This window comes from Tympanuchus pallidicinctus, unplaced genomic scaffold (genome assembly GCF_026119805.1).
Source record: "Tympanuchus pallidicinctus isolate F22 unplaced genomic scaffold, pur_lepc_1.0 scaffold4, whole genome shotgun sequence".
Classification (NCBI taxonomy): domain Eukaryota; kingdom Metazoa; phylum Chordata; class Aves; order Galliformes; family Phasianidae; genus Tympanuchus; species Tympanuchus pallidicinctus.
Window position 1 is genome coordinate 1405170 of NW_026294758.1, and position 14539 is coordinate 1419708.

General features: G+C 39.0%; 1 protein-coding gene across 2 annotated transcripts in view; it reads left to right on the plus strand.

The window, feature by feature from the left end:
- The first annotated feature begins 11474 nt into the window (after positions 1–11474).
- The window catches only part of KCNN2 (potassium calcium-activated channel subfamily N member 2), a 71555-nt gene continuing 68490 nt past the window's right edge, over positions 11475–14539 (plus strand). The window contains exon 1 of one of the 2 annotated variants that reach the window (XM_052701444.1): positions 11475–11506. The gene's annotated coding sequence lies outside the window, so the exon portion shown is untranslated. The remainder of the gene's footprint in view (positions 11507–14539) is intronic. The other variant, XM_052701445.1, reaches the window with a different exon arrangement.

Below are 14539 nucleotides of genomic sequence, written 5' to 3' on the forward strand. Positions count from 1 at the left end.
CAGCTGTCAGCTGAAAAGTGACACTAAGGATCCTATCTCGTTTTCTTTTAAATATTAAACACACAACTTTCAACTGCATGTAGTTATGTACAACACGCTATTGCTGCTAGCAAATAGAGCAAAAGGGAAAGGGGAAAAATGTGCTGTAGAAAGGAAGAAAACATTATGTGTATCATCCTTGATGAAGCAATACTTTTTTTGTTGCTGCTTTAAAATCTCATTGCTCTGATTATTCAACTAACATACTCAAGTGAAGTATTTTCCTCAAAAATCAGAAGAAAGACTTTTGTAGGATATAATTCATGAATAGTTTGCTGGGAGAATCTCTCCCTTTGTGCACTGACTGGTCATTGGACTTTGTGACTGTGCAGCTATCTCACCATCTTTGGAGAGGTGTTCCTGCCACACCATCAAAATGGAACGGGCAGGATGTTAAAAAGTAAAATAAAATAGGTGCACTGCATTTTATGGCCAAGCTTGTTAATATTCAGCTGCCTTTATTTGATTTACTGTCAGTGGAAGAGCAGGTAAGACTGCCAGGGCAGATAAGACTACTATGCTGCTATGTGTTACCTTTCTACTTCCTAATGTAATCTCAAAGCCCATATGCAGAAATAAAGAAACACTGAACAACCCATAGTATTTGAAATGCTTTCTTGTAGTGACTCACTATTTTGCCTCAGTAAACAAAATTATTTAGTAAATATTAGTGCCTTACGTCACAGTCTATTTTAATGCTGACACCAAATTCTACAGTGGGACTGGGGACAGAATGATGTCTTACCACAGAAAGAACTTGATTTCAGATTCCCTCTGAACTGCCTTTTGAAAATCCAGATGTATGAAATTGTTCTCCTTTCTTAACATGTTTTTTTTTTTTTTTTTCCCAAGGAAATCCATCAGATTTTTAAATATGTCTGCCTTTACTGGGAAAGCAATTGGGGATCCAAACGTCAGTCGGGATAACTCCTTTACTGAGGACTTGTTGAAATGTGTATGATCAGTATTCAAGGTTTTGAGGCCTTGGGTCTGGGAGTATCCAATAATCCCTGAATGTAATGATTGGATAAATCCCCAGCTTACATCTATGTCTGGCCAGAAACAAGCTTCTCTCAACATTATGGCCAAGCCCAATAGGCATTTTTACAACTCACTGCCAATTTCTGTTCTCACTTTCTTCCTTCTACACAGGTACTGCTAGCCATTCTCCAAAAATAACTTACTAAATACTCCATATGGCTAGGTCTGTCCCCTAGCATCTAAGAGCACATAATCATAGGATGGCTTGGGTTGAAAGGGACCCCCAGGATCAACCAGTTCCATCTCCCCTGAAACATGCAGGGCCACCATCACCCAGATCTGGTACTAGACCAGGTTGCCTAGGGCCCCATCTTACCCAGTTCTTAACACCTCCAGGGATGGAGCATCCACAGCCTCCCTGGGCAGCCTGTTCCAGCACCTTACCACTCTCTGTGAAGAACTTCCCGTTGACATCTAATCTAAACCTTCCTCCCTTGAGCTTAGCACCATTCTCCTTGTCCTATCACTGTCTACTCAAGTAAAAAGTTGATTCCCCTCCTTTTTGTAATCCCCTTTTAAATACTGGAAGGCTGCAGTGAGGTCTTCTCACAGCCTTCTCTTCTCCAGGCTGAACAAGCCCAGCTCCCTCAGCCTGTCTTCGTAGGGGAGGTGCTCCAGCCCTCTGACCATCTTTGTGCCCTTCCTCTGGACCCTCTCCAACAGCTATATTGGGTGCCCTAAATCTGGATGCAGTACCCCAGGTGGGGTCTCATGAAGGCAGAGTAGAGAGGTCCCTGCTGGCCACCCCCTTCTGATGCAGCCTAGGTCACCATAGGCCTTTTGAGCTGTAAGAGCACATTGGTGGCTCATGTTCAGTTTTTCACCCACCAGGACCTCCAGGCCCTTCTCTGCAGGGCTACTAGCAAGGAGTTCTTCTACATATCTGGGATTACTCCAACCCAAGTGCAAATCCTTGCATTTTGCTTTGTTGAACCTGACTATGCTGCATGTCTCTCTTTTGTGTCTTGAAATCTTGAAACCCTCTGGGCTGAGTTTCCTAATTGTCAGAATATAGAGTAGGGTTTCCTCAATTACTCTTACTGTGAACAAAATAATTCAATAGCGGTTACAAAGCTCTACAGACTAATGGCCGAGGAAATTGCTTGGGTCTTGGAAGCCTGGATTCTTGTCATTGTACTAATGAGTGTTTAAATTATATGCTATTAATAGCCCAGTTTCAGAGGACTGTCTAGGTTAGTGGCTAGAGCAGTGAGCTACAAGATGCATATTACAGTCATCAAGCAGAGGAAGATATTTGTTCTGCCTCTCGGATGAACGCTGAGCAGACAAAGCATGGTGCAGGCATCATCACATTGTATTCTTCCTTGCATTTTGTAGGGAGCAGTGATGAATACTTTGCCCCAGGAATCAGCTTGGATCTGGGAATGTATTCTGAGCACTGTGCGGTGTATTCTTCTGCTATGTGCCATGATGCTTCAGATGGAATCTCTTTGCCAGTGAGACCAGGTTGCCACATTTCTTCTCAATTTCCTAGTTAGATGACCAACTCTTTCAGTGTAATCCACAAAGCTTATATTTGTAACATACAGGGAAATATTATGGATCACCTTAGGTGCCTAGACAACAGAGAAATGTTGCAGCGCTAAGAAATACGGCATTTAATTAGATGGTTGGTGTGATGCAGAGTTAATAAGCCTCTAGTTCTTGTCTCAGAGGTTTAAGTGATTATCTGTGGAGTGGAATGGATATTCTGAAGAGAGAAATCTCACTAGGTAAACATTTCTTGTATTAAATAGTTTATGTTCCAGTGTAATAGAGTTTATCTTTTTGCACAATTACTGCAAAGATTTCCTCAAGTGACAGATAATTAAAAAATCATGATTAAAAAAATCCCATCTACAAGGAAACATTTTGGTTTAGGAGTAACTTACACCATGCAAGACACTGAGCTACAATGTAAAACAGGCAAATCTTAAAATAAGACAAGACATCCCAGGATCCATGTATTACATATTTCTATCATGAATGAGCACCTTTCAATTGAATTTTTGAAACCAAGTAAATACAGACTCATAGATATTCGAAGATAAGATTGTGAGGTGTTACTGAGCTACTAATTTAGATTCTTCTTCTATTAGCTTATCATACAGTGGTGGAGTGGGTAGGGATGGGCTGATTATTTACCATTTCAACATCTCATTTTCATTTCCATGGAAACTACAACAGATTCAAAGACCACAATAGAACAGATACTGAGACCACTTGATAGAAAAAAGTAGTGGCTACAAAACACATTTTTTCAACAGTCACCACCATTAGCTGTGCATTTTCACAATGAAAAAGAGCCTGCATACTGCACTTGTAAATATCTGCTTTGCCATCTAGAATGTAGCTTGTTTTCATGTCACTGTCACAACTGCTGAAACACACCATCCACTGCTGCAGTGTGACCACATCCACTATATGGTCTCCATCAATGTTCAGCAAACACCGATGGATGTTTATGGATGCAATTTTTTTTGCATGGAGGAATTCAGTTAGACACCTTTCCTTCATACACAAACCCATGTCAGACACCATGCTCTCAGACTGCTCCATCTTTCCTGCCATCTTTCACATGGCAACAGCATGGAATGGAATATTGGCAGTAAGGTTTAACATCTATTGCCATACCACCACCATCTTACCTTGTGTGCCAATGACACAAAATATGAAGCATTACTTTTGGAGCAGCCCTTGTGTGTTTATTTGTAGCTAAATGGAGCTAACCTGTTGTTAAACGTCTTAAAATTCATCAATGACCTTATCCTTTCATTATATTTCAGCAAGGTAAAACAAGTGGGACCCTCCTTACAGAAAAGGATGCAAAGGTTTTACTCCGTAGCACTGGAAATTTCTGGATTTATAGAAAATTGCTATCAGACAGTTCTATTTTCAGAGATTCCTAAGATGCTATATTGTGCCAGACAGCTTTATAAGCCCAAGTTAAAGATCCACTCTCTGTAAGAAACAGATATTGAGTTTTTTCCTTTGAATCTCTGTTTCATTTGTTCCCATCTAATCACAAACATATACAAGAACATGTTAATTCCTTAACCACATTTATTTAATGTCTTCATGCAGAAACATGAAGAAGGTAGAAAAATATAATAATATGCACAGTTCTTCAACATCTAGATGGAAATTTCTCAGCGTTGTACTTTAAAGTTCTCATTTAACATGTCTTTTAACCACCAGACTACTGCTATAGAGAAAGTGCTCTCCAATTATCTGTTGCCTCTGACAGCAACACCTACTCCCTCTTTCCATAACCAGTGTAATTCAAGTAATCTATTTTAATATGTTTATATTAATTTAGTGCTCTTACTACAATGCTACAAGAGAATGAAAGCCACTGTGAAAAATAGATGTCTTAATGCCTTCTGTGCAGTTTGCTAAACATATGTCCTGTTCCATAATCTGATGAAAAACACTGTCAAATTTATGTTATTCTAGAAAAAAAGGTTTATATCCATGGAAATGGCCCCTGTTTGCTTGCTCAGCACCATCCCACCACTTTGTTCAGATCTGGAATACATGCACCCTCCAGCCAAGTTCTAAGAGATAAAAGCTCGTACAGGAACTGAGAAAGTGTACTAGCTGTTAGTAGCATAGAACTTAGCTTAATTTTCAGAATTGCTATGCAGCTCATGTAATGATCATTCTGGCAAAATAAAGGAGCTAAAAAGTCCCAAAAGATCTGCCATGCTGTTTCTAACAGTCTGATATAAGTTGCTGATTGTGTATGCCATGTTCTTCACAAGTACAACAGAAAAGGCTCTGCCCACTTGACTCTACTGGTCTGTTACACATACATTTAGAAAAACTTGAATATTTAAAAGTCTCCTGAAAAGTAAATTGGGTTAATTCTTGCACAAGCTGAGGATAAATTGTGTTAGGGTGAGCTGGTCATTATTAATTATGAGTTCTTTGCTTGGACATTGTACATAAGCTTGGCTTAAACAAATGTTATGAAGTTGGAAACCTTAGGAAACTATTGCTTTAGTGCAGCAATAAATTAACAATTTTAGTATTCTCTTACAAAATTACCTGAGGAAGGAATATTGCTTGTCACTGCAGGTAGATCAGTTACAGCCAAAGATACACAAGTACAAATCACAAGATGAAGAATAACGATGAGAATAGTTTAATAGCTTTCAACTGAAGGCAATGTGGCTTTCTCTTAGTTGCTACACTGGACATTCCCTTTCAAGCAGGGCACATCATTGTCAAAGGCTGGGCAAGGATAAATTTTGGCTAGCAAGGCATGGAAAACACTTATGAAAATACGCAACACACACTCCTCACTTAGCTGTTCTGAGTCATCTTCTAAGTATTTGCTCTCTGTAATGCTAAATAATAGAGCCTAGGAGTAAAATACATGACACAGAAAAACAGAAGAGTCAGAGATTATCCCTCTGCTTACTGCCAAGTCCTTAGTGCTCTTTGCCTTCATGGTCTGATTATCTCCCAAGGGAGAAATACTCATCTAATCCTGCCCCTGGAGGGGCAGCTTGGTGCTCATGAAACTTATACATCTACAAAAACTGAGCTGAAGAGGAGGGATGTTGCAGCCCTCTCCTCTGTCTGCTGAGGACTCACATTGTTTGAGAAGTAGCAAGATCACTGGTAGAATTGTATTTAGAGAACATACATCTTACATCAGGCAAACCAACTTTTGTCACTCAGGACTTGGGCCAAAATGATATTTGTACTCCACAGGGATAAAATCTGTTCCTAGAGTGTGTCACTGTTATTTAATTACTGACATTCTTGTTGTGGCACATCAAATTTAGACAGTTTCTTTTGTCTGTATGCTGTTCTTTTCGCCAAAACATCGCATCTCATTTTTATAATTGTACTCTTCAATTCCCATGTGTCAGATTTTTACTTTTTTCCCCAAATATCTACTGTTACTTCCATTTTGGAAATGCAGTTTCTTTTTTCTCACTCTTTACCATTTTTTCCACCTCATATAGCTCATCTTTACAGTTTCTGTATACCGTCATCAAGGAGGGAAATTTAGGTTGGATGTCAGGGGAAGTTCTTTACTATAGAGTGGTGAGGTGCTGGAACAGCTGCCCAGAGAGGCTGTGATGCCCCGTCCACCCCTGGAGGTATTCAAGAGCAGGCTGGATGGGGCCCTGGGCAGCCTTATCTGGTATTAAATATGGAGATTGGTGGCCCTGCATGTGGCAGGGGGCTGGAGCTTTGTGATCCTTGAGGTCCCTTCTAACCCTGGCCATTCTGTTATGCTGTTATCGTAATGACTGTTGTCTTAATTTAATTTCTGTTTCTACTCTCATCACTTTTCCATTGCAGGCCAGAGACCAAGGAACAACACTCATCAATTTGCATTGCTTGTAACTAATTACAAAGGTTTTTTAATGAGCATAGTTGGCAGCATTGCTGTGCAAGTGCATGCATTGCCTCACAGCATGCATAGGTGCCAATCCTCCCTCCAGTGTGTGAACCGCGTGTGAATTCTCACAGGTTGAGCACTTCTAACTTTCTAGTCTGCTCACAGTGCTGAAGTCACTGTGGCACACACAGACACAAATGTACTGGCAGCATTTTTGCCTACAACACAGCAGCCATCTTTCTGCAAACGTAAGCCTTTGTGTTTCATGAGAAAAGCATGCCTCTGCACAAACTGAGTAATGCTTCTCACATTTTACTTGCTATAGATTTACCCTCCTAACCCAGCTTCTGCAATTAAAACTGCCACTGTCTTTTAGGACAGTTTTCAAAAACAAACATTCAGGCTAGATTTAAAAAAAGTGTATATGTTTATTATCTGGAAAGAGATCTTTGTGTGGAAAGACAGGAACATCTTCTGGCAGCTGCATTTGGTCTGTGCAAATTCCTGTGGAAATAAAAATGCTGTGCTTGAAACAGAGTCGAACAGGTTGGAAGGTGTGAGTAACACTGAGTGAATAATTTATTTTTCAGCTGTAGAATTGGGAATTAGGAAGTTTAGGTTATGATGAAACCATGTTCAGGAGTTTCTTTTCAGCAGATGGAGCTAGAAACTCTCAATAAAGTAATTACAAGTGGATTGTTGCAACAAAAGGAAAAGCATGAACATAGAACTTGACCGTACGTGGCATTATTCTGTTAGTCTAAGGCACACAGAACATTGCAAAGTCTGAACACCTTTCTGGCCTTACTGGGGAGTCTTGCCCCACAGGACATCAGAATGTGCTCCAAGAAGAGACATGCTCATGCAGTTCTTTTGGAACTTTTTTGCATTGGAAGAACAGCTATTCACTGGTGCAGGAAAATACATTATGGTCATTGGCTTCAGGTCTTACCTGTCAAACCACAAAAGCATGAGCACATTGTGAGGCATTTTTGTTTAACATCAAATTTAACAGCCTTGGTAGGCGAAGTAGAAACATTTTTGTTCTAGTTAACTCAAGCAGAGAAGAGAGCATGAAAAATGTGTAAAGTAGGAACACTGAATAACAGTTAATTATTAGAGAAACCGGAGCTGGACTTTAATGATTTACTTTTGTCAATACAACTTCAGATGATTTACCTCTGTGTTGTAACAGCTTGGAAACAGGTTGCTAGTTAGGGTAAAATCCTGTATCAGTCAGGGGAGAAACTGCTAACTGATGAACTTTGCGGGACTGCAGTTTTCAACCAGGCAGAAAAAAATGTGAGAGTTCATTGTAACTTGCATGGCAGACATCCTGATAGCATGGCACTTTTGTCCTTCATCATATTTCTAGACTCTGTAGAAATGTCTTAGCACATAGTTTTGTAGTCTTACCTACTTATGTTGATGCTGCTTTCGTTTGCATGGTAGCACCGATCAGTTTAATAGTAGATACCATCTACACTGTGCTTTCTGCAAAGTCACACTGATGAACAGGGCATTAGAAACCTGGTCCACATTCACCGAGTCAAAAATAATAATAATTAAAAAAAAAAAAAAAAAAAAAAAAAAAGTAGAACCAAATTACTACCTTCTGCAGAACTGGTCACTAGGGTTAGAAGATAGGAAAAATTCAAGAGGAACAACTGTGAAACTTCCTTTTAGCCACCATTACATATTGACTTTCTAAGTTTTCTTCGTCAGTTTAAAGAATAAGCTTCTGGTAAACAGAGCAAAAATAGGCTAGGTGGTTTTTGTGAATAAAAAAAGGCAAACATTTTACAATGTGGCATTTTTTATCATCAGTGCATCACTCAACATGTTATAAATAAAGAATGGATGTTTTATGTCAGATAACAAGTCTGTTCTCTTTTGTCTGTTATGAGCAAAATATGCTCATAATGTACAAATTACAAAAAAGCTTGATGAAGCTGAAAAAAGACTTGCCAAAGCTGAAGTGGCTCTACAGCATTAATAAAGAACACTTGCAAACAACTAAAAATTGGTTTAAATTAGCAGCAATGTAGCAGCTTCACAACTTGGGATGACAGCCCTGTCAGAGATATGATTTGGGCATGGGAAGGGCAGCAGGATTAAAAAAAAAAGGCAACTCAATGTTAACTCAGTGTTAATAAAAGGCAAATGAGCACGATGGCGTTAGCTTGTAGTGAATCATCCTTTTTCAACATATTCAATGGAAGAGAGTAAATGCTGAATTTTCACACATGGAGGTAACAGTAAAAACAGTTAGGGGTATTGCAAAGGATGAGGGCTGCTCTGAAAGGAATGCCTCCTGTTTTGTAATGTAGGCCCACAGCAGCATTAGATGGTGGTATGGCTGCAAAAGTTGAACCTACCCATCAATATGCTCTTACATTTTGTTGCTGTGTGACAGATGGCAGCACAGGGACAGTCTGCCAGAATGGCATGTGGCAGACATGGAAGTGTGTATGAAGGAAAGGTGTCTAATTGGATTCCTCCATGTAGAAAAAGTGGCACCCATTGACATTCATTGATGCTTGCTGAACATTTATGTGTCAGCACGGTGAGGTGGTGAGTAGTGTGTTCCAGGAATGTGCAACAGCAGTGTGAAAGAAAAAGCCATGTTCTGGATGGCCATGAACAGCTGCCACACCATGAAATGAAGAGCTTATCAGTCAGCTCATCTATGCAAATCAGTGGATTACAAACAGGGAACAGTGTACAGAGGTGAATATTGGCTTCAATGGGTTGGAAACCATGATTGCAACATTGGAATATCACAAAGTTTGCACCAGGTGGGACAGAAAGAACACTGTATCCAACTTTGTAAGGACTAACTGAAGCAATATGAGGATGAAAGTGACAGTTTCCTGGATCTCTTTATTAATGGTGATGAGACATGGCGGAGTCAAAATGAAATGAGCTGGAGTCAAAACGGCAGTGCATGGAGTGGAGACATGTGGATTCCCCATAGAAGAAAACATTCAAGATGCAGCCCTGACTGGGTAAAGTGTTGTGTACTGTATTTTAGGTCAGGAAAGGGGTGATCCTTATGGATTTTCTGGAACCCGGACAAACCATCAAGCCATGATACTAAACTGAAGACTCAAACTTTTGGCTAGGGCAGAGAAGAAGATAACATTTCTCTTGCAACATGATAGCGCCAAGCCCCACGGCATTGTGAAGATTGCAGAGCACACTGCCATTCTTGGCATGAGGTGTGTGAAGGCTAGCTAGATCTATGCACTTTGGAGAAGACTGGCTGGCTGAACAGAGGGATTCTGTCCTTAAAAATAAACTGTCTGCATTGCTGAGTAGTATGTGACAGAGAATTAGACAGTATGTTGCTCATAGCATTGTCTGACATTTGCACTGTCATACCTGAGGCAGTACCATTTAGCTACACGCCATATTTGTTCTGCAGTAAGGATGACAAAGTGGAAAACATATTCGTCCATATCTATGACTGGTGGTGATAGGTCTGCATGAGATGTAAGATTATAGAATCGTAAAAGAACTAGCTTTATTCAAACTGGTTCAACACTGATACATTTGAAATAGGAAGAATAGCTTGAGGAAAAACTTTTGGGACACACTTGTTAAGAGCTCCACCGAGTTGCAGAGATGGATTTTACACAGCTGAAATTCAAAAATTTACATCCTTAAAAATATCCTCTGAACATTAAAAGTGTCTAGCCTTTTCCTCAGGAACACATTTAATTTTTGGCTAAGTAATATGGAAATAGAGTGGATAAAGGAGAGAAGTGAAGAGAATTACATGTCCAAGAACAAAAATTTCATAAAAATTTAGGAAAGTTTCCTAACATTTCATATGCTTCATTGAATTTCATAAAACTGTCTATCACTTCAAATAGCTGCTTGGTTGCCAAGCTTATGAAACAATAGCCACACTTCTTTTATAACTACCTCCTTTCCCTTGCTTCTGTTTATTCTAAGAAATTTTGCACATTTCTTTGAGAGACGATTGCTACAAACAGAAGCACTACATAAACGGATATCTGAGCACAGCATATCTTAAGCTGTGTTATGAACACAGCTTAAAGGTTTTAGGTATGATGGTGACAATAAGCAAAGAGAATTTTGTGATGTGGGATCTGAATGCACTGCCGAATTTGTACAATCTTTCAGGGAATCAGAACTGCAGGACCAATCAAAAACCCCAGTAAACACAATCCAAGAAGCAATCTTACACTTCATATTCTGGTTTTGGAGGAGTACTGACTATAGGTACCTACACTGCATTTAAGATTTGAAAGCAATCATACATGGCAGGCATCTTCTAAAAGCAAAGCCTTTCGCATTTCATAGTAAAGTAATATTAAAAAAACATAGTAAGCAATCATATTATTAATTACACTAGAGGGAACTTTCCAAATATAACTTTCCAATATAACAACTTCGAAATATAACCACTGCAATATTTTGATGTTAAATGGAGTCGCTGATGATAAATACCAATGGAAAAATATTTATTATTCAAATAAGGGTAAATGAAATTTATTTAGGATATCAATTGCTACCTGAATAGAAATGACATTTAGATGAAAAGCTAATACTGGTTTGTACACTGCCGACTCTGCAAGGCACAATCTTATAATTGGATGAAAACACTCTCACTGGCCTTAAAAGACAACAATTTTTCTAGTACTGGAATCTGTAAAATTAAAACTCTCACAGTTGATAAGTGCTGCACACTTGAAGTCTCTGTTTTTGCACAGGTTATAGTAGAAATAGTGCATGTCAGAATCCCAGTAATTGTGCTGAGCCAAAGGTCTGTTACAAAACTGCAGTCAGATAAAACATAACACAGTAGTGCATGGGAATCAGGTTGAATCACAGCCCAAACCTCTGACTGACCAGCTGAGGCGAGCAATAAGTCAGCCAAGGGAGCACAGGTGAAGGTATTTCACCTGTGCTACCGGAAGGGGTGGATCCTGGCTCCACCTCTCCTAGATCCCATTTAAGTGCTGGCTGCCACTGAGGAAGGGATCTCTTCTAGAGATCACTCCTTGGGGAGGATGTTGTGAGCCTACAACATCGGTAAGCATTTTCTATTTATTGTCTTGTTGTGATAATCCTACTTAGCCTAAAACTCTGTACGCCGATTGATTTTACACCCCTGTACACTTACTGATTGTACGTATAGTCACCAGCTCAGCACCTGTGATGGCTGTGCAAGATAGTATTAGCACTGATGCCTTTAACTAGATGAGAAATGCCTTTTAGATGGTAGTATTTCCTGATAATGAGGAAGAAAAAAAAAAAAAAAAGAGTAGGAACATGAGAGGGAGTCATTCAGCTTGCACGATATCCAAATAGTTTCAAAACACCCAGAAAGCTTGGAGAAGTAACTTAGGGAAAAATACTTTTGTGAACCCCATTTCACATTTTCAACCTGTTTAACAGTAATAAAAATTTTGCTGGAAGAAAAAACAAATCTAATCTTTTAGGGGGAAAGGCGAGCAGCAATTATAGATATCTCTACAACTGCAACCCCAAGAATTAAAGCATCCCCTCTTGAAAATTTCCAATCCAGTGGCCTTGTCTTTAGAGTATAATGAACACCTTTTCTAAAGGTGAAGGTTTTGAACTACAGTGAATCTGCATTTTTGTTGCTAATACACTGAAGGAGAAGAAGAATATGCAGATAAGTGGGCTAGCATAAAAACAAAAGTAGAAACTGTAAAGCATTCTTCTTTATAGCATGTGACAATACAATCTGCATCGTATCATCATATCTCTTCTCCTGCTGCCATGGAATGCTTTCAAATGGTCTTTGAAATCAGAACAGGTCCAGTAAGGGTGAGATGCTCACAAGTACAAGATAGAAGTGGCAGGTGTATGTAGAGCCATCTGGTACTTGAAGCCCTGCCAGATGTTATGCAAAAGGTAACTTGCACACATGGCACATACACGTAGTTTCCATCTCACCATCTTGGCAGCAGCACTGTGCAACTGTTTTGCTGTTGTCTCACAAAGCACTTTTTTTTGCTGCAGTCTGAAGGATCTTGCAATATCATATTCCTATTTGTGCTAGCTCCGTTTCTCTTACTGTGACTCTGCTTTCACTAAGGGCACCTTTATGTGTATGTATATGCTCAGCCATATACCAGCTTGTTTTTTGCCATCTAAACGAGGCTGTTTGCTTTAGTGATTTGCATTCTAGAAAACCCTAGACCTTCTGATTTCAAGATACTGAAGAATAGAATTTCCTAGTTTTTTTTCTTATTCTTTTTTTCCCTTTATAGTATTTTTACATTCTTTGACTTTTTCTACAAGTACAGAATTTTTAATAATTTTAACAGGGGCCTGGCAGGTGTACAAGCAACAGGATAGCAGCCAAAATAGCTTTCTAATACATTTTGTTGTAGCCTATGAATAGCTGCCACCTCAAATATTTCACAGTATTTCTTCTTCTCAAAAACACAATTCTTCCTGCATCTGTTGATCTTCCTGTCCCACTGTTTTGCTCAACAGCATTAATCTTCATCTTGCAATTAGTGAGCTTAGAAAAAATAAATCTATTTTCCAAACATCTGCAAAAATCATCATTGTAAAATGAGACCTGCAGCAGCTGTCTTATTTCATGCAAAGATGCATGTGCACTCATTGACACATGCATATACATGTGTAAAAATTGCCTATTTGGCAATGCAGCAGGATGGTAATCAGTAAGAGCAGTTTCATCCAGTAATAACAAAAAGGTGAAAAATGACAACAGAACCTCCAACATCAAACAGCTCATGCTTTATCACAGGGGTTCAGGGTTATTATTTTAGTATGCTTTAGCAGTTCAGAGCTGTTCGTGCAAATTTATTTCTGACACAGAGGAACACAGCAACTAAATTCATGTGAAATATGTATTCTATTTCCTAAATTAAATACATTCATTTTTTCAAAGTGAACTTTAAAATTACTTCAGAAGGGAAGATATTTGATTAAATAGCATCTGTGTATTTACCTGTGTCATATAGAGGAAGGCTTACCCCCCTACCTATGAAGAAGTACTCTCACCAATTCCCTCCATAGACCTTGAAACTGCAGTGTCCCATCCAGGCTGAACAACAGAACTGAAACAAAACCAGCAGCAGTTCCTTAACATGCTGTGTGATTAGTATGACCTCTTGTGTTAAACATGGGAATACTCATTTGTTTGGTCACATAATGAATCTATCAAGCCAGCAGATGAAATATCTACAAGCAAGTAATAGCAGTGTCCTTGCCAATTCTACTAATAAACAAGATATCGGCAGGATGTTAAAACTGGGATTTGTAACTGATGTATGTGAATCAGATAAATAAGTGCAAACGTTTCCCTGTAGAGAACATAGCCACCATGTATTTTAGTCCACTGAGACTTTTAAAAGATAATTCTTTCCTTTACAATTCTAACAAAATTGTGCGTGATCAGAGTAGGTGAAATTACATGACATTGATTTGCTGACTTCTAAATACAACATGCAGATTTACAAATTTTCTAAGAACTCCGTTGTGGTAAACTGGGTTCTGAGTATTTTATTTTCTGTTGATAGAAATATGTAAAATTGAATACCATTAAGAAAATGTTGAAGGCATGACATGAACGGAGCAGGAAAGATGAAACCAATCCTCATTAAAATCTTTAGCTAGTCTGCAGAACATTCTGACAGCAAGTCACTTACACGGTGACACAAGCATAGGTTCCCCAAGACTTTCATGCTTCAGATTCTATGTGATTTGTATATCTTTGGAAACAGACAAAATAGGATCACTGAGATATAACTGAATCTGCTTTTTTTTTTCTTCCTCTGACTTCCATAGAGAGCATCCAAATAGAGTTTGATATAAAGCACAGAGTGAGATAGCAGGAAAGTCCCTCATCATTCATGCAAGAATGTTGGTGGATTCTCCTTAAGACTTCATTGTTGAAGAAATGTGGTATACGACATCGTATACCAGGCACTTCTATTATGGGTGCTTCTTTCAAAATAATCTTCGCTGTACCCAGGGATTTAAAAGTTTTTGTTCACTCCCGTCTATCGCGGTTTTAGAACCACGATATGCCAAAACAAAGCTGAAGTCTGAAAGGAAACT